At 34.7% G+C, this 26,426-nt stretch overlaps 1 protein-coding gene across 3 annotated transcripts in view; it reads right to left on the reverse strand.

Annotated features, from left to right (window-relative positions):
- Nucleotides 1-26,426, reverse strand: part of GEFmeso (Guanine nucleotide exchange factor in mesoderm) — a 784,292-nt gene that overhangs the window by 181,800 nt on the left and 576,066 nt on the right. The window contains exon 1 of one of the 3 annotated variants that reach the window (XM_081725858.1): nt 8,177-8,757. The exons of the other annotated variants lie outside the window; for them this stretch is intronic. The gene's annotated coding sequence lies outside the window, so the exon portion shown is untranslated. Of the gene's footprint in view, nt 1-8,176; nt 8,758-26,426 lie in introns of those variants that run through there. 3 annotated transcript variants of the gene reach the window in all.

Genomic DNA, 26,426 nt, shown 5'->3' on the forward strand with positions numbered 1-26,426 from the left:
TTGTTTTAAAAAAAGAAAATATGAAGAAGTTTCAAGAAAGCACTAAAAACATAAAGTAATAATAATGAAGCGCTTAAAAACAGAAATTAATTTATTATCTATAAAACATTTTTGAAGTCGTGCCAAGCAAAATATTAAGACCTCTTAAAACTACCATCGAAATAATTTTATATTAGGCATTAATTTGTTCGGCTTGGCACGACTTAATTTTTTATAGATAACAGAGATACATACAAATTATTTACGACTTTTAAGAGATTTATTATAATTACCTTAAAAGTTAGTTCAAGTTTTATATATAAAGTTTTTATCATACTGAAAATTAATTTAGACAAGTATTCTGTGCACAATTTTATTATTATAGGGTTACTTTAGAACATTCTTCAAACAAAACAGTCATTAAAGTGGGGGACACAGTCACTGAAATTAATATTATATGGCAATTTTAAATATTGATCTAATACTCTTATAAATTTCTAGTCTTTGTTTATCATGGCCAAATTTATCTCAAACTACTGAAATTTGCTTTATTTTCTAGAACAGGCAGCAGCTTTTAGTCTTACAGTCAGTCTAAGTGTTTCGTCTGGAGAAAATTCTAGCCTACATTCCTAATATAGACAGTGAGGCCACTAAGTACCTCAGAATGGAGTGGGCAATCCTTTTCCCCTGTGATTTACAAACTTATATACAGCAATTTGCAAATTAAAGAGCTAAGAAATTATGACTGACTAGATATTTATTTCTTCACATCATCTAACAGCCCTTCGATATAAGATGCTCTGTTCTTATAATTTATAGTTTATAAAAGAAGATTGAAACACATGTTGCCAAATTATTAGGGAAGTCAAGAAATTTCCGTAGGTACGCTATTTAAAAAACAGCCAAAATTGCTAAAACTTCACGAAGTTCATAGACTGTCAACTGTTAAGACAAAAATGAGTAGCGGTCAAATTTAAGCCGGTATAACTGTTTCAAGTATTCCAATCATTTTACGTCATAGCGTTTTTTTAAGCATTAGTTAGTCCGCTATGAATCCCCTATTTTGATACTTTTATGTTTTCGTTATTTGTAAACTTTTAAACAGGCGATTTCACACAGACTTGTTATACTTCCTTAAGACTGGAGAATAAATTTGTATGGATATCAAGGAGGGAAATTTACTCCACACACGGAAGTTTTTATACAACCTGTTCTTTAGTTTTCATTGACGCTAGCTCATATGCATCCTTATCAGTCGCATCGGGTACACACTATCAAGCTGAGAAGCAACGCCTACATGAGAGGTCATGGTCGCTTATAGTACACCACGCTTACCTAAGGTGCATTCAATGGCCATGCATGACTCGATAGTAGGCCATGTGAACTTTGTACTTCACCAAATAAAACGCTATATCAGACGTTTGCTCGGAGTATTCTGATTATATTCCAATTAGAATCATTCCACTAATTATTTCATCATTCACTGTCACTTACAGCGTACATGGACACATGCATGAAAACAAACAACTTCATTTTTTCTCCCTCAATAACAGTTCTGTGAATGTTTGAACAGCTGTTGCTACTAATGTTTATATTGAAGAACTATACAAACTCAGATAACCGACCTTACAAAATATACCATTATTTTAAACTTCTGTACACGGTTTTTATTGAGTTCTATTTACATTTTTCCTTTCACGGATTTCCGTTTACGAGCATTCAGAATCGAGGTTTTTATTCAAATAATTTAATTTCGATGCCAAGAAAGGCTGAATCTTTTCCATTTAGCTGTGTTCCTTCTGGAATACAATTATTGAGGTATACAAAATAACTGTATCGAACCAGTTACAATCTTAGGAACTAGGAGTCAGCCTACAATCTTCCCATTCTTACTTCTAAAGTCATATTTCCAATTATTCTTACCTCCCTATATATTTGTACGAATTTCTCTATTTTGTTTTATTTCTCTGTCTTTACAATTACGTCTACAGTAAACTTCCTGGCTTGAAGAAGATACTGTCACCAGCAAATATGGATGGATATACGAGGTCTGTACCAAAATTAAGTGCTGTTTTACTTTAATTCAGCATTGAAACGAACAAACATAATGACAGGAGAATTAGTTTCAAATGTTAAGGTATAAGTGAGTCAGGTTTGAAGCTTACAAATCTCTCATATTATAATCTCCAAGCAATGTTTTGATCATAATTCGGTTTTAAACACTTCACTACAAGTTAGGAACATTTTTCCTTCTCTTTATCTTAATCTTCTGCATATTGGTCCATATGAGACTCAAACCAGAGAACCATAATTTACAAGTGTTGTGTGAGCGTACGATCTTTTTTATGCATCTTAGACCAGAAATGGTCCTTTTCTGAGTAGTTGACCAGTTATTGATATAAGTAGTATTAGGATCTGAAAAGAAGTGAAAAGTATTTCTTTGACATTCTTTAATGACATTAAAATAACTTGCATAATATATAACATAATTTGGTTAACCTCATGATAATATCTATTACTTTGTCTTTACTTAGCAACATATATTTACATCATTTTGTGCTTCGGACAAACAGCTCGGTAAAATTTCCTAAACTTGTTCCATGCTTTCTTACTACTAAATTGGCGAATCTCAAATTGAGGCCTCCGCATAAAACAAGAAAAATGTGTCTGACTTTTCCTGTTTTGCTTTTGAAGGCTTTCTGCTGCGACGACCGTTTCACGACTGCTTTGTTTTCTTTATCTCCAATGTAAATGTGTATGCGCAAGATACATAGCATAAAGAACAACAGGAACTTCAAGAATGTCGAACGTGCTTACACGTTTTGTCAATGACATTATTCTGTAATTGCTACATTTTCTCTTTGTCCCTTTAAGAGTAATACTCGACTGTCGAATAGTTAAAAGGATTTTTAAAAAAGAAGAAATTTTACGACTTGTGTGTATTCGTAATGTGTTTAAAAATCTGGACTAACAAGCTTTTAATGTCGGCTATGAATGAAAGATCAGTCTCATACAGATTTTCTAATTCACCTTCTTTAATGTACAAATTTACTCCTACATATTATATATATATATATATATATATATATATATATATATATATATATATATATATATATATATATATAACAAGTAGAACTGAAGCGATTTAACCTTTATTAATATTGTCACTAATGTCTGAAGATCAGTAAACTGAGGAAACGCATTTCCTAAACCAATCTAATAAATTGAGGACGAACAAGTTTCCCACAAATCATCTCTCTATGTTCTTATATTTTATTTTCCTTTTTTTCCTTCTTTCTTTTTCAGTTAAAAGTTTCACCAAGAATTTATACAATTTTTTTTCACGCTCTTTCTCAGTGCAAGGTCGAACCACTTGACACTATATGTTTAGGCGCTGAAAAATATTCACAGACGTGTATTAACTTTCTTTGATTAAATTACCGAGCATTACAAAATGCATAGGTTTTTTGCATAAAGAGGTCAAGTATGCCAAACGAAACTTATATAGATTGCAGGAGACAAGAACTAAAACGTAAAGCATTTAAAACCAAACGACTTCAAGAATTAACTCCAGCAAGGATTTTCCATCACAAATTGTTCGATCTTACAGTGGACGTTAAAATTCGAATATCGTGTTCACACTAATTCTACTTTTATTGCAATATTCTGTATTTCGAAAGTATGAACTAACGGTAATGATTTTATTTTATTTTTTCCTTTGAGGAAAGACTGAGAACCTACGCCTAATAATAAATACCATTCTTGCTTCGCAATTACGAGATACCTGGTTCGAAACCCCTAGCAGGCCATCCTGACTAACGTTTTCTTCCTAGTTTTTCCTAACTTTTCCTTGGCGAGTGCCTGGATGATATCTTTAAATATGGGTCGTTCAGAGTACATCGGATTAAAGTCCAATTACCGAAGTTGTGCGAAAACGAGACAAAGTTGGCACTGTCCGTTTAAATGAAAAGAGTTTTAGTTTCTTTGAGTTTAATGTCCCACGATTATGTTTAAGCGGCTAACGGAGACATGGACTTACTGATTATAGTGGAATCCGAACCATTTTTTCGTTCAACAGTACCCCCACCGGCAATCGAACCCGGGGCCACGCACACAAGTACTGAAAAGAGTATCAGGTAGAGATGTTAAATATCAAATATGTCCAAAATAACCAAAAGTGAACTTGAATCTCTTGTGCAGTAAGCGCCCAATATAGGTTTTGATCGACTTCCTTTCCAGCTATTGTAAACCAGGATTTTTTTTATCCAAGATTTTTTTTTTGGGGGGGGGGGTAAATCTTGTTTCCAATGTAATTTGGATTTGCAGCGCCCGTAGCGGTTCTTGGCGGAAGTCACATAGGTAAGAATTCAAATTTTATCGCCATAAGCTAAGGAAAGAAAGATTCAAACAGCTTCAGAATGCTGTGTTAGAATTAGTACTTAGGTATCCTTTCTTCCCTTAGTTTGTAGTGATAAAATTTATGATTTTGTCGATATCTTTCTATTTCCTTTCTTGTTATTACTGATCTTGATTAATGTTCTAGTGTAAATTGGCCTCGCAGGATAGATCCGAAATGATGTTAGAAAAAAATCAGTTCCTACACGATAAAGAGTTTGTTGGGGAACGCAGTACGTGTCATCATCATAATTATTCTATCACTATCGGCAGGTCAAATGTCCCAAATCTAGACATTTGTGTCTATTCTAGTCCTCTGCTTTATCTTATTCTTCATGTAATAATTGCCCTCTCCACTACTGTCCATTAGTTGGAGTTATATCATTCCTCTTTTATATTCTACCATACCTTTTATCACATCCCTAATAAAAAAAAATCGTCTCCAACAATGTTCTAAAACTTCATTATCCTATTTTCAATATTGTTCATTTCTGTCTGACTTTCGCTAACACTTTCTCGTTGGTTTTTCGTCTCACCCAGACATCTCATCTCGAATGCTTCCAGTTGTTCTTAATTGTCCTTTCAGGAAGTTCATGTTTCTGCACCGTAAAATACAATATTCCACAAAGATTTCAGAGGGAAAGGAATCAGGGAAAGGATGCTAAATTCCTTAAACAAGAGGTCGTTGGTTCAATCTCAGGTTATTTGACTTCGTGGTAAGCAATAGCATGTTCGTGAGTTATATCGCCATTCTCATCCTAATTTATATATCCTACATTTCAGACCTTCAGTAATAATGCTATCTACGTACCTAAAACTAGTCACCTTTTCTATTTCTTATTCCAGCTTCTCTATCTGTCCCACAAACAGTTCCCTTTGTTTCAATCATACTTATTTTTACTTGATTTTTAGTATTTATATCCTTCAAAGTATTTATTAATCTCTCTAATATAACGTTGAAGTTTTCGTTACTGAGGTCCGATATGATTGACACATCTGAACTGCAAATACACTTAACTTTGTTACCATTTTTTTTAAATACCGGGGGTGGGGAACACGATGGCTCAGTGGTATAGTGCTCATCTCTTGATGCGAGCGGTTCCTGGTTCGATCCCAGGCCAACTAAGTTTATGTAGACAACATTATGTCCAACGTGTTAATGGGTGAACAACATAGTTCCATTTCCTTCCAGGGTGATGATGTGGAAGGAAATGGAACTATGTTGTTCACCCATTAACACGTTGGATATAATGTTGTCTACCATAAACTTAGTTGGCCTGGGATCGAACCAGGAACCGCTCGCATCAAGAGATGAGCACTATACCACTGAGCCATCGTGTTCCCCACCCCCGGTATTTCACCCACCAAGTATTTCATAATCATTCACTTTCATTAAACGCCAGTCTCCCTTAGCTTACAGGACATAATCGTAAAACGTAATAAATTTCATTTCATTTTCTTTTCGACTTCACTATGTAAAATCATCATCTTTCAGATTCATCTTCAGTTTCCTCACTACGCTGAGTCAGCATCAAAAACATGCTTCTACTGGTGATCAACTTCGAGAGCACACACTCAGACAACTCATTATCTAATAAAGAACAACTTATTCCTTGTTGATTACGATTTTGTAAACGTAGACAGAAACACGATCTCCATTTGAACAATCGATGAGGGATCGATCGGTGAATTATAACCGAAGGGAACGCGTCTACCCGTCAATGATGCTGCCTGTATCTCTATCTTCTTTTTCCTTCTTTCTTCTTTTCAAATAATTTCACTACACGAACACATTCTTCAATTTGTATCTTGGAAAATAAGTACATTGATTCGTTCCAGTTTTAGGACTGAAATTTCGTATATTTGGATTTGATTCTCTACAGGCTGTATTGACAATGTCCAACTATCTGTGAGGCATTAAAAACGTTCCACTCAGGCTAAGTGGCAGGCACGAAGCTCCCCCACGGATAATGAGGGCTTTCTATAACCCTGTATGTGTCAACGCAATTCTTCTATCTCTGCAGAGTATCAAAAGTAACAATAATAAGAAAATAAGAATGGCGATTAGTTGTATCAAAGGAAAAAATATTTCTAAAACTTCTATATCTAAGACAAGGTTACTCTTAATCCTTGACAGTTTCCCCGAACTTCCAGGAATAAAAGTGCAATAGATGTCAACTTTACGTATGCCTCATTTAATGACATGCACATAGTATTCCATGATAAATGTATACAAGCACTTCAGGTTATATATGTACATATAGTCACAAAGCAGCAAGATGTTGGGTCTTGTTTAGGGAAGAATCTAGTACTCTTATATCTACTAAACATGGTGGACCACACAACTGTATTGAAAAGGAACGAAAGGGTGCATTTTCCAAGATCCTGAGGAAGCCCACAGCCCTAAGCGAATTCGTATATAGTCTAATTACTAGCTACAGAAATTTAATGTTAGATGTATAATCAATTTATATCAATGTTGGTATAATAATAATAATAATAATAATAATAATAATAATAATAATAATAATAATAATAATAATAATAATAATAATAATAATAGGAAATTATTATTATTATTATTATTATTATTATTATTATTATTATTATTATTATTATTATTATAAACTGCAAAGGAGTCTCGGAGTTTTACTGAGTCGCTATATCGTCGGCTCCGTATTTTAAATAATACTTGCAGATTTCGGAAAATGCATTCCTCTTCTGAAGCTTCATCCCCTTAGCCCTGCCTCCTTGCTCCGCTGAGTACACAATCACAAACACAATACTATAGCACGATATATTATATTGAAAGTGAAAAGTAATACCAAAAGCATTACCATTTCATTATTCAATACTACTAGTATTTAAAATACATCAAATTCATTCAAATTCCATTCGATAAACTCAGAGCTAATATTCAAAATTTTGTCTTGTTAGCCAATATTCTAAAATATTGTTACTTGTTTATCGGTTCAATTTTCAAAGCAGTCTAACACTATTCCTTCTCAGTCGCACTTTAGGAAACTGGACAGATGTTTAAGAAAATATTTTCTCCATCTTCAACGAAGGCAGTTAAAAGGTTTTATAACTTGGTGTTGTAATATCTATAACCTTCCTCACTGATCTAGTGGCTAGCGTTCGCATTTTTGGTGGACGGGGTCCTATGTTCGATTTCCAGTATGAGAAACTAGAAATTTGAACGCATGACAATGGTTCGCATTTCACCTTGGACTGTAGGTTCACGTCTAATATATCCTCAGCGCTAAAAGGGACGCTTAACTAGAATCCAACCAACTTGATTTTATAATAATAATAATAATAATAATAATAATTTACCCCATGTGTGGAATACCCACAAAGCAAATTAAGTCATGTACTGACTGATTGGTTCTTCACAAGAATCTCCATTCCTTTTCTACACCAAGGCTATATGAGCCGGGATCTTGAAGTGGGATCTACTGTTCTAGGTGTATGTAAGAGTTATTATAGTATTATCGTATATGTTCCACATATGTACATGTATAGTGTAGCATAACACTTTCAACATAACAAGTAACTACATAAAAATAACATAAAAACTTTTCTAATACATTGTTCCTCTATGAAGCACTTCGCTCAGGACAAGACAGGTTCGCCCACACAAATAGGCATTTAAGCGAGTTGTTGGGACACAATCAACAATGCAAGACATGTGAAGGCAATTTTTTATAGCTACAAATAGCATTAGTTTGCATCATAGTGTGTAGGAGTGCCATGTGGTAGATTAGTTTGGCAGATAATTACAAATATATTTACTCACCTCGTCATACAGTTTACTGCTATTTTTGTTCAAAAATATAATAGTCCATTCCATGAAATTCGAAAAGCATCAACACGAATGAATGCACCACACTAAACAAAGAAAACTTCATAAATGACGACGATGCTGCAAAAATACCAGATGCACAGAAGCAACACCAAAAGCACCAGAAATTAAAAAATTGAGGATCAGCCACACCAGAAGGTTTGTTCACTGATAACCACGACAGGAGATATTCTGACTTTATATTTAGCTAATGTTTTCAACCCACTCGGTTCTTTCGCTCTTGTCTTATCTCCACGAAGTTCTGTTCCGTGTTTCTATCCACCGGTAACCACTACAGATTCTCACAAACACCACAGCCTGCTCTGCCGCTGGCCTCAGTCAGTCGATTGGTTCAAAGAACACCTCGGAATTCGTACAGCGGCAAAACCTACCAACCATTCGGAACGCCAGGTGAGAGATGCCTCTCTCACCTTTCTTTGCCTTACTTTCTGTTCAAGACGATTGGTTGCTTCGACTGAGTTCGGCTGCGAAGGTCACGTGACAACAATAAACTTTTTGAAAATAAAGGTCCCTTCTTACCAATGAATTTTAGATTTTTTTTCCAATTTTGCTAATCAATATTCATTGTCCTCATATAATGAAAACAAAACGTTTCATTGACACTTTTTGACACCACATTCCTTTCAAGGATGTCATTTCCTTCACACGGCTTCAACCAAGGAAAATCGTGGAGCGTGAGCGTATTTCTTCTGAAGACGTAGTATGGAAACTTAGGTGGAAGAAAAGAATAGGTTTCTGTCGGAATCACCCTGGTGCTGGCGGTGAGATGAGTCATAATGGCTTGCGGCAAGAAAGCGGTGTTGCCAGTAAACCTAATTACATTTGTTAATGTGGTATCCATTATTTAAAAAAAAAAAAAAAAAAAAAAGCTTCACAGCACTACAAAGCATGTTCTCTCTGCTGTAAAATAATAAGTAAAATTAATAATTAAACTGTGTGTGTTCATCGGTTGGGAAAATTGCGATACCTCCACACAATATGACAATTTTGGGAATTTCGTCGGTGTTCCAGGTTCAGTTATTGAAAGGAAAACGCATTTCTTGCATGGGCTACGTAAATTCAAGAGAGTATCTCGCTACTGGCATTTAAGTATTCTTAACTGTAAATGCTACTGTAAAAATAAACAATTTATCAACAATTGACCGACAAAAGAAATTTCTTCTCTGGTTTAGAGCAAATGGAGAATTCACCTAGAGATTCTAAATTAAATTAACGTGCCCAAAAGTTTTTTTTTTTTTTTTTTTTTTTTTTCAGAAAGAACCGGTGTATCTACCATTAAGTTGAGTGTAAGGGTTAGTGCATCAGTGTTGCAGCGCGTAAGTTTGCTAATCGTATGTATACTCATTTCTAGATTTAGACAAAACTTAGTTCTATGTCTCGTCTTTCAGGTTTAGGATAAGTTGTTTTCATCCTCCAGTAACGAAGGAAAGAAAGTGTTCGTATCACAATGTTCGAGTGCAGAAATTACCTACGAGCTAAGCATGTTGTCGTTATTTAATCTCATAATTTGATTTTAAAAAAAAAGTATTTTAATTAAGTTATGTCAATTGAAAAGTGCTCGTATAACAATAATATTAATGCTCATTATTCTCTTAATATACTCCAAGAGAAGTTGCATTTTTATATATAATTTACTAGTAGTTCGAAAATATAGCGGTTATTAGTATCTGTAACACAGCAGGCCCGAAAGCAGCCACAGAGGTTTGGGGGGGGGGGACATGAATATGTTAGGAGGCCAAGTCATTAAAAATTCTCTTACAAATATCTAAATTATAATTTTTGTATTAATAATAGCATTTTGTATTGAGGTTTGGAGGGGACACAAAAAGTTTAGGGGCCACGCCTCCTAGCCCCCTCTAGTTGCGGGCCTGCATCCAAGACATTCTTCATTATTGATTAAGACGCATTCAAATTCCGAATAATGTTGCATTTACGAAGATTTATACAAACTTTCCAATAATGAGGCATATCTCGAGAAATCATTATTCTAATACAAACACACTAGTCACTAAAAAGCAGTTGGACATTTTATAAGAGAGAAATAGAACAAAAACAATGAGCACACCTAACATATATTAAACTAAGTCCAGTCCTCAAAAATTATAGAAGTCACGTTTGTACTCGTATATGCTTCTTTTGACTTTAGCTCTGTACATAAGACCTGAAGAAAGATGTATGTTAAGTAGTGTATTTCAAGAAAAGAATGTTGTGAGGGCAATGATCTAGGGATCGATTTGAGATACCATCGCGACATTCACGTAAGTAGTACACAAAATTTCAATCAAAAGAGTCTCTTCTAAGAATTGAACACAGTTCGCATACGCTCTCAGGAGTTTATGCGTTGATATGTTACTCGTTTTGTTATGAAGAAGTGAACACATCTTCAAAGGAAAATTTAACTGCTGTAATTACACATCAAACAACACGTATCTAGTTTACTTAACATGAGGAACATAGATCAGCTAGAGTTAGAAAAAACTGTTTATTTCTAGTTACTGGATATAAAAGCTAAAAATCTTTCTTTCTCTCTCTCTCTTCCTCTCTGTCTCTCCCTCTCCCTCTCTCTTTCTTTCCTTTCTTTAACTTTACTTTTAGCTCGTGGGAAGTTGAAAATACAAATAGAAGGAACAGCATAAAGAAACCCACAAATGAAGAACATTAATGAGAAGGACTAACATAACATTCCTCTGACACTATAAATATCAAAGTTTTCCCGAGGATTCTCTAAAGTGGACGCAATGTGTCTGTAAGCGCGCATCTCCCTTCATAGCAAACCACAAACTCGTCTGGCGCCGAAGTGTCGGGAATGCCACCTGGAAACACCCATCCCTTGACAAAAAGATTTTCCTTCCCTTTCAACTGCATTTTCCTTTCGTTTCCAACCCTCCTGGCATTTAGAACCCAATCATTACCCTCTCAAACCGTCCCTAAAAACAAAACTACCTTATCAGACTATTCTTTTACAATACTATTCATTAAAAGAAAAAAATCTACAGCTTTTATATGTTAAAGTATCAATATCCAAGGACAACACTTAATTTGATTTCTACACACAACTACAACCTTTAGTTATGGCCATTTATTTATTTTTTGTCTTCGTCTTTCGTTCTTTGATTTATTGTATAAGTTATCACTGACATAAGAAACGCAAGATTGGACCCATACAACACAGTCCAGATGCAAAGGAACTGTAGATACGAACCAATTTTCTCTTTTCAAAATAATGAACAGGGTTAACATCAGTACTAGATCTTTTCTTCAATTGTTCGCTGCCAATCATTCTCTCCGAACAAAACACACAACTAACAAAAGAAAAATTGGTGCAGTGTTGTTGGACGTTCTTTTTTGTTTTCGACAGTGAAATTTACACTTAGGTTAGGTCAAGGTTCTCAGAAGCAGTACCTCGAGACAAACCGAAACACTATTGGTTATGATTCACAATTCACTATGACTGAAGTATGATTCGGGATAAACAAAATATATTTGAAAAATGTTTGATGTTGGGCAACACACAAAGCTGAATTTTTTATTATTATTATTATTTTGGATTAAAGAAGCTGATAATATGACCGGCTGGGATAGAATTCGAACCAGGATGCTCCCAAGAACTTCACTGTTTATGTACACCCGCTCGGTGATATTCATCCTATACGTACTAAGTCAGTACTCCCTTGATGTTAAATTGTGTAACAGATAGGAGGTATAATCAGAGGTTTATAGATGACAAGATTTAAGCTTTAAAATAAAATTTATTTTTGAAAGATATTAATATTTTTAATGTGTAACTTTTGCCAGTGAATATAAATTTTACGGATTACACAGAAATAGTTGTTTGAATTGCAGAAGTGTTTCGATGAAGCTTGAAGGGAAGAATACCTCGTATATCTTAATGATGAACCTTGTAATTATTTACATCCGATATATGTCGAGTATCACAGAGTGAGTAGACAGAATATACGTATAGAAAATTATTATTATTATTATTATTATTATTATTATTATTATTTCGTCTAACACACACGTCGACAATTGATTTCAACCTTAATTCACTTCTTGAACTTTAGTAGCAAACGGTCACCTCTAATGTAAATTAATAATTACCGCCAGCAGAGTACCTTTGAGTAAAAACTCTTGGTTTCCATGGACAACGAGTACACAACTAAATAAGGATATAGTTCACCATTCAACAATGTGATTTTAGTTCTTGAGTTAACGTCAATCTAGCAATTTCTAGATGCTTACTGAAAAACAATGGTGCTAATATGGTGAGCAATTATTTTCAGCTTTGGTATTAACTTAGATCAAACGAAATTTATTTTCTAAGCAACATTACCTTATTTGAAAACAATTCGTTACAGATGTACATCCTAGTACAGTAATGCTAGTTATCATGTACAGTTGTATTTGAAAGTTCTTTTCTGGTATTGAAAGTATGGTTTTGTTTAAAAGTGTCAAGAGAGTCTTATCAGCAATCATCCTGATCACATCACTAGCAAGAGATGTAACAGTTGCTAGTTACTTGTCTTCAACAGAGGACAGGAAGGGAAACGTCATTATACATTTTCTAATCAAGCTCCACTTCAAAATTAGATACTGGTTATTCACAACAGATAAGCTACTACCCAATGCCCAAGTAACCATTTTCTTGTAACAATCCCTTCATCGCTGTATTACTCCTCCCTCCCGTATTACGTATTCTGTTGCCTAATCATTTCTCTTGTTAGTAAGAATACATTATATATATATCCAGGTTTACGTGTTTGTTTACTGTTACTATTTGCATTTTCATGGCTCTTTAACATGGCCAAAAATACAACAAGTACAATACGAGTTCCAGAGGCATTGTGTGCATGCCCCTGTCTTCCCTCTCTTCACCCATCAGTACACTATTAATACTACGGACGTGAAACTCATGAATAATCCATGAAATTTGGTCGCACAACAAGCTTATCTTCGATTTACTTTTTTGATTTTGTTTCATAAACTACCATTGTTTTCAAGTTCTAAAGATATGCTACCAATGTGGACGGCACAGTGACTACACAGTAACAACTGGTTGTCATGCAACATGAACCACAAACAACATCAACAATCGTTTTGACTTGTTAAAGGTTAACTTTTGTAATTTTTTTTTTTTTTTTTTTTTTTTTTTTTGTGTACCTTCTAAGAACGAAACATGTCTTAATAGTGTTTTCGAAATGTAACCTGGTCATAAGGACTACTGTGAACACTTACTGGAAGAAATACTTCACTGCAGAAGTTAGTCCTGTCTCCAACATAATTTATCTTTCAGTATCCATTGTTTTGCGACATACTTATTAAGCGTAAACATACTAAACAATAATCTGTTCCATTAAAAAGAGGAACTCTTTTGAATACAATATTCTTCATTCGAATACGGTGGTCTAGCAATCAACGAACCAGTGTTAATAATTATTGCCATGGCAATGCGTTCCATGAACACTAACTTAGGCCAGTGGTAACTTCTCCAATATCCATTTATTATTTGTTACCCAATAAATTAGCAGATAAAAATACCGGAGTAGTGTTAATAGGTTATTGCACTGTCTATTCTTGTCCTGTTTCTATTTAAAAACATTAATTCAAAAATAAAACCAGAAAACCTATTTAAGCAGTCTTCGATCTATTTTAGTATTCTATGAACTCTTGGCGTGCCGTGCCTCTTTGTTTCTTCCCAATTGTTTTCAACTGAACAGCCTGATTACCAACCAGTCTGGCTACACTATTAGGGTAGGATATTAGAATGATGACTAACTGGACAAAATGACAATCATAATACTAGTAAAACGGCATTATAAATATTGGAGCACAAATGGCTGACAACACTGTTTACTGATCATGATTTGCCATCAGAATTTATAGACCATTCTGAGAGTAAAAAATAAGGTATGATTCTTACAGTAACCCAAATCATTCTAGTTGCTTCAAACAAGTTTTTAACTTATTCAACCAGATAATCTTCTAATGTAGCAACTTGATTAATTAGGAACATCGACTAAATCCAGAAGGCGAAAAAAATATGGGGAAGAATTCTGATTTTTTCCATTTTTCCAGAATATTTTTTTGAAAGGATGAGGCTCATTTTTCATAGGTCATGTCCCCGACAGATAATCCAATGAAATTTATATATCTTCAAGTACTACGTGAGTTAATACGAAAAAAACTATATTAGTGTAGCTAAAGGTCAAATAGAGGAGCAAAAAATTAATTTGGAATTAAGATTATCGTATATAGGAGAAGTACAAAAATAGACATAACTTTTTTTTAAAACCACAATGTGTGAATTTTTATTATACAGGGTGCGGCACGTAAAACCGGCCCGTCGGAATATTCTGGTATATTGTGTTTTTGGCAACACTTAAATAATCTACCTTCCTACCAAGAGATGGCGTGTCGAGGTCGGGTCGACTTACGTGACCTGCAGCAGTCACGTGCAGCCGCAGCCAGTGAAACTTGTCGAAACTAGTTGAGAAAAAGGCCTCGTTGTGTTAAGCCGGGTGAGTGTCAGTGTGTGATAATGCCGTATTCGATAATGCCGAGCGTGTTGCCATTGTTGAAGGGTTCATTCAAAATTCCCAAATTCCTAAAACTAAATTCCCAAAACAAACGGTATTGGTCGACAGAAAATCCACACGCAATCCACCAGGTACCCTTGCATGATGAGAAGATTGGTGTTTGGTGTGCCATTTCCGCCACACGCGTTATTGGGCCCATATTCTTTGAGACGACAGTGAACAGTGACGTGTATATGGGAATCCTGGAGGAGTTGTATACACACTTGACCGAAGAGGAGCGTCAGTTATGTTACTTTCAGCAGGACGGTGCAACATGCCACACATCAGCTGCATCATTGTCCCTTGTGCATGAGATGTTTACATCAGAGAGGACAATCAGCAAAGGCTTGTGGCCTCCTCGGTCACCAGACTTGTCCACGTGTGACTTTTACTTATGGGGACTGTTAAAGGGAAGAGTATACGAAACAAATCCACACACAATTGAAGAACTCAAGACCAGGATCCAGGATGTCACCAATAGCATTACAACACAAGAACTGACAAGGGTATATATGAATCTCCTCAATCGTGCTCACATGTGTGTTGAAGTGGGCGGAGGACACTTTCAGCACCTGCTGTGAAGGTGAGTAGTCATATTCAATACATTACATTTCATTTATGTATTGTAGTTAATCATATTCAATACATTACATTTCATTTTATGTGTTCACTTTACGGGCCGGTTTTACGTGCCGCACCCTGTATATTTCAATAGTACTTGGTAAGACTACTACTCGCTACACTCGCTTTTGGAAAATGTACCATGCAGAGAACAGCTTATTCCTCAGAAAAATAAAATCGAATCCCGGAACATGATTTACAGGGGTGAAAGAACTCAGTCATTACAAAATCGACACAATTCCCGAAGGCGCCTTACGATTATTAATAGACGAAAATTATTTGGTTAACATTTATACTTCACAATTAAAGCATTAGCTTAATGTCCCAGAAACGAGATAAAATTATTGAGTTCATGATGTAAGAACGAAAGGAACGCAAATAGTGGGAGACACGGAAGAATCACGAGAAAACCCGCTCATTCAGTGTTTATTTACCACGAAACTCATTTTGCGTACCTATGGCTTGAACGCAGGAACTTTGGACCTAGGAGTGAACGCTCTACGTTACTGATTTTGTATTTAAGTTTGTATCAACAAGCACAATATTTCAAAACCGCAATCTAAAATATGGTCCATTGCTTGGATCAGTTTCCTTCATTAAATATAACAAGTGATCAATAAACCGTCAGTAAGAAGGAACCTGCTTGCTTCCCTAATTCCGAAATCTAGGAATTTTGAATAAATAAAAAAAAAAAAAAAAAGAGATACCATTAGAACATGATAGAAATCCCATTTACGATTTTTATTCCTATAGTAAAGGTATGAATATGTCAACATTAAAACAATAATTGCAAATTATGGAACTTTGTTACCTTCACAGTGTAGAAACAATTTATTAATATTTTACGATAATTTCAGTCGCAAGTGTTGATTGTCTCTTTTTCTTATCTTTCATTGCACTACGAATTAATAAATAAATATAGTCTTTGTTATGTATTTTTGGAGACAGGTGAAAGCCAAGTACCTCCATGGCGTCTTACCAGAGTTCCTCCGTGGCTAACCGGTTAGCGTACGCACCTTTGACGTGGGAGACCTGGATTCGAATCTCGGCGGGAGCTCATGTGGTTCGGATTCCACGTTAATCAGTAGGTACTGTCTCATATAGCCTCGCTGCTGAAAAGGACGTTGAACTCAAAATCAACTCAACACCATGGGGGCTTATCCTTCAACCCCCAAAACAGTTTTTGTGATCTCTCAAAAGCTGCATTCCAGTTACAAAATATTTTCTTTACACGTCTTATCTAAAAAAAAAAAAAAAAAAAAAAAAATGTTTTATAAAATTTGAACATTTCGTATTGGCACTGAAAAAGCACACAAAAATATGGCTCAAAGAATAACTAAAGAAAGAGAGATTAAACCTTTATTTGAACTCATGTACGAATGTACCATAAATATTGTTCTCAAACTGCTGTGATCGATGCTAATTAAAAACTAAATTTGAAGCTGTTAATAATAATAATAAAAATAATAATCACATTTGAAGTCGTCTTTTCAAATGTTTTAAAAATTTCATTCCCAGCAAATCGAAATTCCCTGACTCTTAACAGAATTCCGACTTCTTTCTGATAATTTCTGGTCTTTTAAATTCCCAAACTTTTTCCGGAATGTTTTCGCTACCCTGTAAATCCTTACTTTTATTAGTACCCTAAATCCTTAATATCCTTACTTTCGTTTTACAGTACCAAATATAATAGGCTAACTACAACATGATCTATTCAGTCGCTTGAAAGTCAGTTGGAGATATTTAATATTTCGTACGCTTGAAGTTTGTTTCCAATCTAGAGTGAAGTAAGAGTTTCGAAACAAATAATCGCAGAAATAAGAACACTGAAAAGAAAACAATGAAACCTGAAAACAGCGCAACAGTAAAACGAAAAGCTATAGCAGATGAATCACAAAGCGACTATGAAACCGAAGTACTGCTTGATTGTGATAATCAAGAGAATCATGTAGCTCCTTTGAACCATAGTAACTCTATAAAGAACAGTGGCATGTCGATGTTCAGTAGCCTAAACTTCTATCTGTGTCTTCATCTGAACATTATTCTCTATCACTTTAATATCAAAATTTATACTCTAAATATCGCTTCTAAGTTAAAAATTGAGCTAAAATGTCATCTGGAATCTGAAGCAGATTGTTTGAATCTACTGTTTCTAGCTGGTTACAAAAATATGTTTTAACTGGTCTGTTCTCAACACACATTGACTTTTTTTTTTTTTATTAAAAACACTTTTTTGCAAAAACGAAAAAGACAGGTATTTTATCATACAAGGGAAATACTAATGTATTACTGGATATATAGGTACTTATCAATTTAAAGGAAACACGTGACAAAGATGCAATTTATCAGATTAATATGGTGTTGAACCAGCTTTCGCTCTTAAAATAGCAGTGATGCAACATGGAATGGAATATTACACCATTCAGCGTGCAAAATACCACTCAGTTCCGTGAGAGACGATGGAGGCGAAACGCTGCGCCAGATTCATATCTCCAAGATGGACCGTAAATATTCAATTAAATTTAGGTCTGGCGATCGGGTGGGCCAGGGGGTGTTTAACTTCACCTTAATGTTCCCCAGACCGTGCCGCAACAACTTTAACTATGTAAATGGACATATTTTCATAATGGAACAATATGTCATTGCCTGGAAACAACAACTGGACCATACGATATACATAATCCCCAAAATGGAGGCTTAATCATTGTAGTGAAGCAACCAGTAAGCGTCAGCACAGGTTCCACTGAAAACCATTGCGGCCCACAGCATCACGGAGTCATGGTCATGGAAAATCAAAGAGGTCTCCCATTTTACACTCATCATCTGCTCAGTTCACTTCTCATCACGTATTATAGAGTTTGCTCTAACGCACCACCATCGACAGCCTGATGCTGTGGTTGCTGCCACACTGTTGCTAACCCAGACGTTCTTATTCCAGGTGTTTCCATTAAATTAACAACCTTAACGAACAGTGCCACATTTCGAGAGACTGCGAAGTCTACTTAGCAAAAAGAAACTTTGGCCTCCTACAGGCTTATTAACAGGTTTTAAATAAGACTGTAAAATGGGGAATCATATTGTATGACTGTCGTTGCACTTCAAGATAGAATAACTTAAACAAAAAACTGATGTTAGTAACCAAGAAGTCATTTGATCTGCCCAAATATCGAACTCAATCTATTTATACGTAAGAGTTCTTCTGCTGAGCCACTGTAGCCCTGTGTATTTTTAAAATTGATTTCAAATGTTAAATATTAAAAAAATAAAGGATAATTTCTACATGTAAGGCGTTCATGCGCTAATGTAAAATGTGATCTAATGTAATAATGAAATAATAATGTTTAAGGACACATGTAGAAACTATTTTATCCGTTAGTTACAAGCTAAGCAATAGATACAAAATTAGACAGTTTTTGAAGACAACGAAAGGTTTTCTGAGACAATGCCTTCTTGATTTCTGTTGCAGTGTCTTCACATTCAATGTCACCAGGATGCCGACAACGAACAGAAATAAAACAACGATGTACAGAAAGAAAGAAAAAGAACTTTAATTACTTGAACAGTGGTTGTTAGTGTGGTCCGGCACTACAACAACACGAGACAAGAGAAAAAGACTCATCACAGCGACTGCGTCCTCGAAGGTCATTGGTCCACAAAGATCGGGAAGTGCTCCAAACAGTGACGCACAGTTATCTGGCGAATGTTCGCTCTCGCTCGCTCGCCCGTCTTCTTGGCTGCAAAACTTTCATCTTGTCTGCGGTTTTAATACATGAAAACCTATAATTTGCGTTCAGCCATAAAAACAGTTACCTATAATGCTTCGTAGTCACTTTTTTTTTTTTTTTTTTTTTTTTTTGAAAAAAATCTCTGGCCAAACTTGATACAGGCAGAAGAAACCTACGAAAGAATCTGACGTCAATACATTTCCATGTAATTTCGCATCTTATAATTTTGATTACGAGGAAAGGGAAAGCAACAACGGTGGATCCAGAAAATATACCCCGGATGACTTGGCAAAATATCTTTTATCTTCCCCTGCCTTCTCTGAACTGCTTTGTTTACAGTTTTAAAAATAATTTAAATGTACAAAAGTTTCCATACTAATATCACAGACATTGGTGAAGATAGGTACTCCGAGCTGGGGGAGGGCACACACACACAATATTATATATATATATATATATATATATATATATATATATATATATATATATATATATATATATATATATATATAGTGTTTCAAAAGAACACCGACAACGTTCGGGAGGTGATTCCTGACACCAAGATAAGACAAAAAGTATAGACCAACTTGGGTGCACAAATGCTTCCTTTCGGAGTTATAGGCTCCCGGATACATGAAAAAATGAAATTTGAAGTATATTATGGGACCTACCGTAGTCGGGTCAAGACTTCACTTAGGAACTTATATGTGCGCTATCCAAAAATACATATTTCAAAATCCTACTGTACTTCCGCAACAAGTTTTATACGGGTAGTTAGTGAGTACTTCAAATTATATACCGGTAGTTAAACTCCCTCTATAAAAATTATTGCATGAGTACCGCAGGATTCTGAAACATGTATTTTTGGATAGAGCACATATAAGTTCCTAAGTGAAGTATTGACCCGACTACGGTAGGTCCCATAGTTTTGGAGCTATGGGTCTTTAAACTTCATTTTTTCATGTTTTCGGCAGCCTATAGCTCCGAAAGGAAGCATTTGTGGACCCAGGTTGGTCTATACTTTTTGTCTTATCTTGGTGTCAGGAATCACCTCCCAAACATTGTCGGTGTTGTTTTGAAACACCCTGTATATATATACACTCCCTTTGTCAGGAAAGCAAGGGATAAGAAATAAGGGAACTAAAGGGAGTTCAAATTCTTCTAAAGTATCTCACCAGTCCCTGTCGACATATAAACTCCTCTTTAAAATAATAAATAAATGAACAAACACCTGCTCCTACAGGAAGAAAGGAAGATAATATCCATAATATTAAAATTTCCAATACTTTGTTCAAGAAATGCCTAATGTGAAGATTTGCTTAATTTAGAGGCATGAAATTCGGTATATAAACTCTTAACCAAAACAAGCAAGTGTTTTTTTTTTCTTTCTTCAAATTCTACTATTAAAGGAGAATAATTTCTACAACTTTAAAATTTCCGTTTCTTTAATATTCAGAAAGTGCTCTTTCAAGAATACACTTAAGCTGTAGGTCTGAAATTCGGTATATGAAGTCGTAATTAAAAGTAAGGGAATACCTGCTTCACTGTTTCTGAAAATTTCTTCTAACGGGATAAAGAGAACCCATTCTACAATATTCAAATTTCCGATTCTTTATTAAGAAAAGGCGCAGCGCGATGATTCCCTTAAGTTGGGCCTCTGAAATTCAACATGTAAGCATTTCATTAAAAATAAGAGAAAACGTTTTTGAGCGTTTTAGAAAAATCTATTTCCAAATGGAGAAGAGACCAATTTATATAATATTCTAATTTCCGATTTTACATTCATACAATGCTGAATTTTAGGATTTGCTGAAGTTGGAAAAGAAATTAAATGAAAACTCTAGTTTAACGTCCCACAGTTACGCCCGTCAGGTTAAGGGAAACTATGATTAAAGCAAGTGAATGATGATTGAAGAACCGGTGGAATGAGAAAGTGGAAGAAAAAGGGAATACCCCGGGAAAACCCATGGACATAATGTTGTCCTCCAATTGCTGAAGATGCAGGTGTGAAATTTAGTATATGAAGTATTCTTTAAAAACGAGTGAACATTATGTCAGTGTTTTAAAAGAAAGAAAAGGAGGAAATTTTTACAGTAGGCCCATTCAAATTTCTAGTTTCATATTCGTTAAACGTTCTTCCTGTGCGTGAAACGAGCACTTGTGCTAATTAAATGTGATTGACTCCAGTGCCTTCGGCGATCAAAACAATTGATGCTGCTTGCTTTATCTTTGGTCCGTAATCTGACCTTTCGTGGTGTTTTACAATTCTTTCTGGTTACTTGACTGCTACCTCTAACTAAGGTAACAATTGCAACACAACGTTGGATCAACAGCGAAAACTCTAAGCTCATATAAAAGAAATCTGTTCGCATTATAAAGGTATCCGTTAAGAGAGATTTCTCTGTAATATGCTATAAGTTACTTTGATTTCTGCAATATCTTTTTAAGAAAAGCGAGCAAGTGAGGGAAAATCTGATGAGCATCTTTCAGTATCAGCTCCTGTGTGTTTGATTACAGGAAAGAGTACAACTTTCGGCGTTGATCTACTATAGAAAACATAGTGCTATCGCACCTAAGCTAACGTGTATCTGTTTATAATTAAAAATGGGCTGTCATTATTTTTGCACCGGCTTTGTGAATCAGCTTTTTGTTTACGGAAGTAGTAAGTCAACATAAATACTTGAACTAGTGTAATTTAACGTAAATAATAATCTGAATTAGTATGAAAACGTCATTGAGGAAATCAAGAAAGAAGCAAAGAAGAAGAGAGGGGAGAAAGAGGGAAAGGGGAAGAAAGAGTGAAAAAGATTAATGGTCTACCTTGGTGTTCCAGAGCAGAAGACTTTCCACGTGGGTTCTATGAAAGCGAAATTTGATCTGTTATTCCTTAGCACTCTGGTATCGCTTTCTTCCTCTTTTTAGATTAAAAAAATAAATAAAAAGAAAAGAAAAAATCGACGGAACCCCATCCGGTGTGGTCCCTGTTCCATTGACCGTTCCGACACAGCCATACAGCACACACCACACATCCCCTTCTCATGTCAAACTCTCGACAAAAGAACTGCTTTGATTTGGACAGTTCCCCTCTCGCTCACTGAAGCTCTTTTTCATGTAAATAAAGACACGTCATTGTCAGTCTAATTTATATTGTTATCTATGACTATTTCAGAGAGAAGAAGGGCTTATTCACTTTCTCCAAAGTTTTCGGCGTGTTGAGTACCTGCGCCATTTTTGTTTTGTTGTCCATTGATTGATATGGAAAGGTATTTTTTTTTGTTTGAAAATTAACAGAGTTTGAACGAAATGGTTTGATTTTATTGATTTCTTCTCTGAGTTTATTTAAATGTTCCTTGGCTTGTCAAAATGCAGATGTATGATAGATACATTCAATAGCACTTTAATTAAATTTGATTTATAGCCTAGGTATTAAATTTATGTCACAACATTTAATTTTCAGAAAGCAAAGGATATTTATAGGGATTTCAAGAAAATCTCAGTAAAATTAAATAATTAACCCCTTGCGTATCAGTGACATTCAGGTGAATATAATAAAATACTCCGTTGCAAAATACCAGTGACATCTATGGGGATGTCATGGAAAAGTATCCTTTATTACGGGTCATATTAATCCTGGAGATGATGAAATTTTTTAGTGAGTGCAAGGCAAGAGCTAGTTCTACCATTTCTCCTTACGTAACACCACCTTACTGACAAAAGTTTTGTCTCAGTAGATGGCAGGCCAAAGGGAGCATTCAATTACGATACACAAGTGTTTGATTTGACGATAAACAATTAGCAACTTCGAGTTGAGTTGAGTTGACTGAGTTTAACGTCCCGTTCAGCAGCGAGGTTATATGAGACGTGGACCTACTGATTAACGAGGAATTAGTACCACATGAGCTCCCGCCGGGAATCGAGCCCGGGTCTCCCACGCCAAAAGCGCGTACGCTAACCGCTTGGCCACGAAGGAGGTTAGCAACTTCGAGATCATATAAAAGAAAAAAACTATTTGATCTCGGGTCAGTGTTACCAACCTGAAGTAGCCCAAAATCCCTTCAGAACATCAAAATTTCCCTTTTTTCAGACAAATGTTCTACAATACAAATAATTGTTTTTATCAGTAATGTGAATATTCTCCTCACTCGGGCACAATAACTATGCCCTATATATGGGTCTGGACAGTCTCTTAACTGAAAATGAAAACCTGGTATTCATAGGAAAATGACACCTGAAACGCAAGGAATTAATATTATATTTTATTTCAAATAAAGGTGAATATTTTTTTATACAAATCAATTAGCTTAAACAAGCGAACACAAAGAAAAAGACGTAGGTACTCAATATTCTTAACTCACAGTTTAAAAGAAAAAGTATATTTTGAAGTTCATTTCTATGTAAATATAAGTTGAAATTATTTTGAATAACCTTGATACTGTTTCAAATATAGAAATCTGAACTTTAAAAAATGCTTTTTATATTAAAGTGCTTCCTCTTGCGGTACGCTGGAATATCAGTGTAAGTGGTCAAGATTTTTCTTCCTTTTTTTTCTTTTTAACCTTTTAGCCTGAGGCACTATGGCGCGACAATATTTTTAAAAGAAGGGCCAACTGAATTACTTTATTCCTTCACTGTAAAACGACTGTGTAAATCTCGACATTCTATTCCAAAATTATAAAATATTACGATTCAAAATTTCTTCAAATTCCTTATTTACTACGTAAAACCCAAAGTTCAATCGTGGCAGAAACCCAATATATCTACGGAATCATACCAGGAAAGACCCATACCAAGTATGGTAAATTTATGTTACCCACCTTCCTCAGATCCATTTTGACATTATCCTCCCAGCTTTTTCGTGTATTCAAAGACTTTTAAAAGAAACGAGGCATAACATCAACTAAAAATTATTTCATGAAAATAAATTCTTGAAGCAGCTAAGTTCTTTTAAATACAAATAAAGATTAACAAAATATATGATCCGTTGAATAATAATATTAATAACTGCAACCGATTATATAAGCAACATAAGACTTAAAACATGAATAACAGAACCTTCTATGATCGTGCCCAAGTGTTTTAGGTAGAAGACAAAAGCTACTTTACCATTTTGCACAGATTTATTTCATAAAGATAGACAAAAGACTGGGAAATTCTTATGCATGCAAGCACCATTAACGTACTTTATTTCCTTTTTTATGACTTCCCTGGAACGTTACAAATTACGAGGTATCAGTGTGCAACTGACGCCTTTGTTAAACACTTTCCCTTCCCAGAAGTCAAGAGTAGAAAATCATCAAGAGGAAATTAGATGAAATTATTATGAACTAAATAAGTAACAATGTTTCTCATTTCAATTCGTAAATCACACACACACACACACAATTACAAACGGATATTGGTAAACCTTTGGAGATGTTTATCAGTAGAGTCACCACTATATTTTACTATTCTGAAACTATGATTTCGTGTTCCAGTCTCGTCCGTACTTATGAGGAATACTTGGATAACATGCTTCAACTGGTGTTGCCACCAGAAATCCTCCTCGTAAATCTGGATTTTTTTTTCCCAGTGCACATTTCATTATTATTAAATTATTTTTATTAGATTCTATGCTATATTCCCCACCACTGTTTTTCTTATTTTCTGTAAATGTGCTAATTCAACAACAAAAATATGATTCAATTTACAATTAAGCACTTGTAAAATGCCATCAAATAAACTACTAGCAGTTCATTAAAAAAAAAAAAAAAAAAAAAAACTTTCCTATGATGCAGAAATGTGAATTCCCAACATGACGTCATAAAATACACAAAAAAAAAACATTTGAAAAGATATTTAATTATTATTTGTAGATATTAAAACGCTTACTTTCTATTTTATAATTTATTTTTTACAATCTAAAACTAAAAAATGTGGAAATTACAGTGAAGACTGTTCAGAACCTTAAATCTACCTGTCTTAATCTGACTGCACAAACCTACTTATGTTTATTAAATTGTACCAAGACAATATTCAAATCAGCTGGGACTCTCAAATCTGAAAGGATCCTGTGACACATGAAGAAAGAGCCTAACCTTTTGAAGTTAAGAGAACATAATTTTCATAAGACTCAACAAATTCACCGTTGAAATGCAGAAAAACATAAATCATATGCTGCTTGGTTAATATTTATAGCCATAACACGATATCAAATCTCATATATATATATTTTGTATTATCATATATATTTAAAACAAGAGAAGACAAATTAACTTGCTGGGAAGAGCCATCTCAACGCTCCTGGAAAAATATCATTCAAGGTGGAATGTACGGTCACGAGGTTACTTTCTTAGCTGTGCTATAAGCTAACTAAGATTAATTAACATATTCTTTTAAGACTTATACGTTTCTTTTATCTTTTCTCCAAATTCTGTGATAAACCAGAGATTATTAATATTTCCATCAAATACAATAATATAAATATTCCAAAACGAAGGAAAGTTCATAATTTCGACTTCATAACCACCGTAAAAATAAAGAAATAAAATGCATTAAATGATCTCAGATTTAAGTTTAAAAAGAAAGAAAAAAAGTTTCTTGCTATTAATCTTGAAGATCATGACAATGTCAATATTTTCATGGCCAAAAAACCAATTTTGTAAATGACACAAATGTACTATTTCCACTTATTTGAATTAATTTTCTTATCTTCTTTTTTAAATAAAAAAAAACTTTTATTGCCATTCTGTCGTAATTTAATCCATTCGCATACGAGTAGACTGAAAGAACTATCTGTATACAGAATATTTACAGATATATATAGATACTAACAACTGAGAATCTGTTATAAACATGGGCGCCGATTTTAAAACAAATTGCACTCAAATTATGAGAAATATTGTATACTCATAAATACAACAGGGGGCCCACATGAGCTTTGGGTGGGTTCGGGCCCCCTTGGCCTCCCAGGATCGGCGCCCTTGGTTATAAATAAAATAAAACTCAAGTCATGTGTTAGTAATTACAAGTGAATGAAAAGAGAATATTTCTTATACTTTTGATATTATTCAGTGTTTATGATCCCATCGTTACTAAGGAGTCAAATTACACCACAGTCTCAAATACATCAACCGCGGAGTGGCCATGAGGAGGCTTATGCCTCGTTGAAATAAAACTGTTTGACTAGTGAGAATCTACAAAATCAAAGCATTTTAATCAAGGCCGTAGGTCGGTCGGTCGGTAGGTAGGTAGGTGTGTGTGTGTGTGTGTGTGTGTGTGTGAGAG

This window comes from Thermobia domestica, chromosome 9 (assembly GCF_964235325.1).
Source record: "Thermobia domestica chromosome 9, izTheDome1.hap1.1, whole genome shotgun sequence".
NCBI classification, from domain to species: Eukaryota; Metazoa; Arthropoda; class Insecta; order Zygentoma; family Lepismatidae; genus Thermobia; species Thermobia domestica.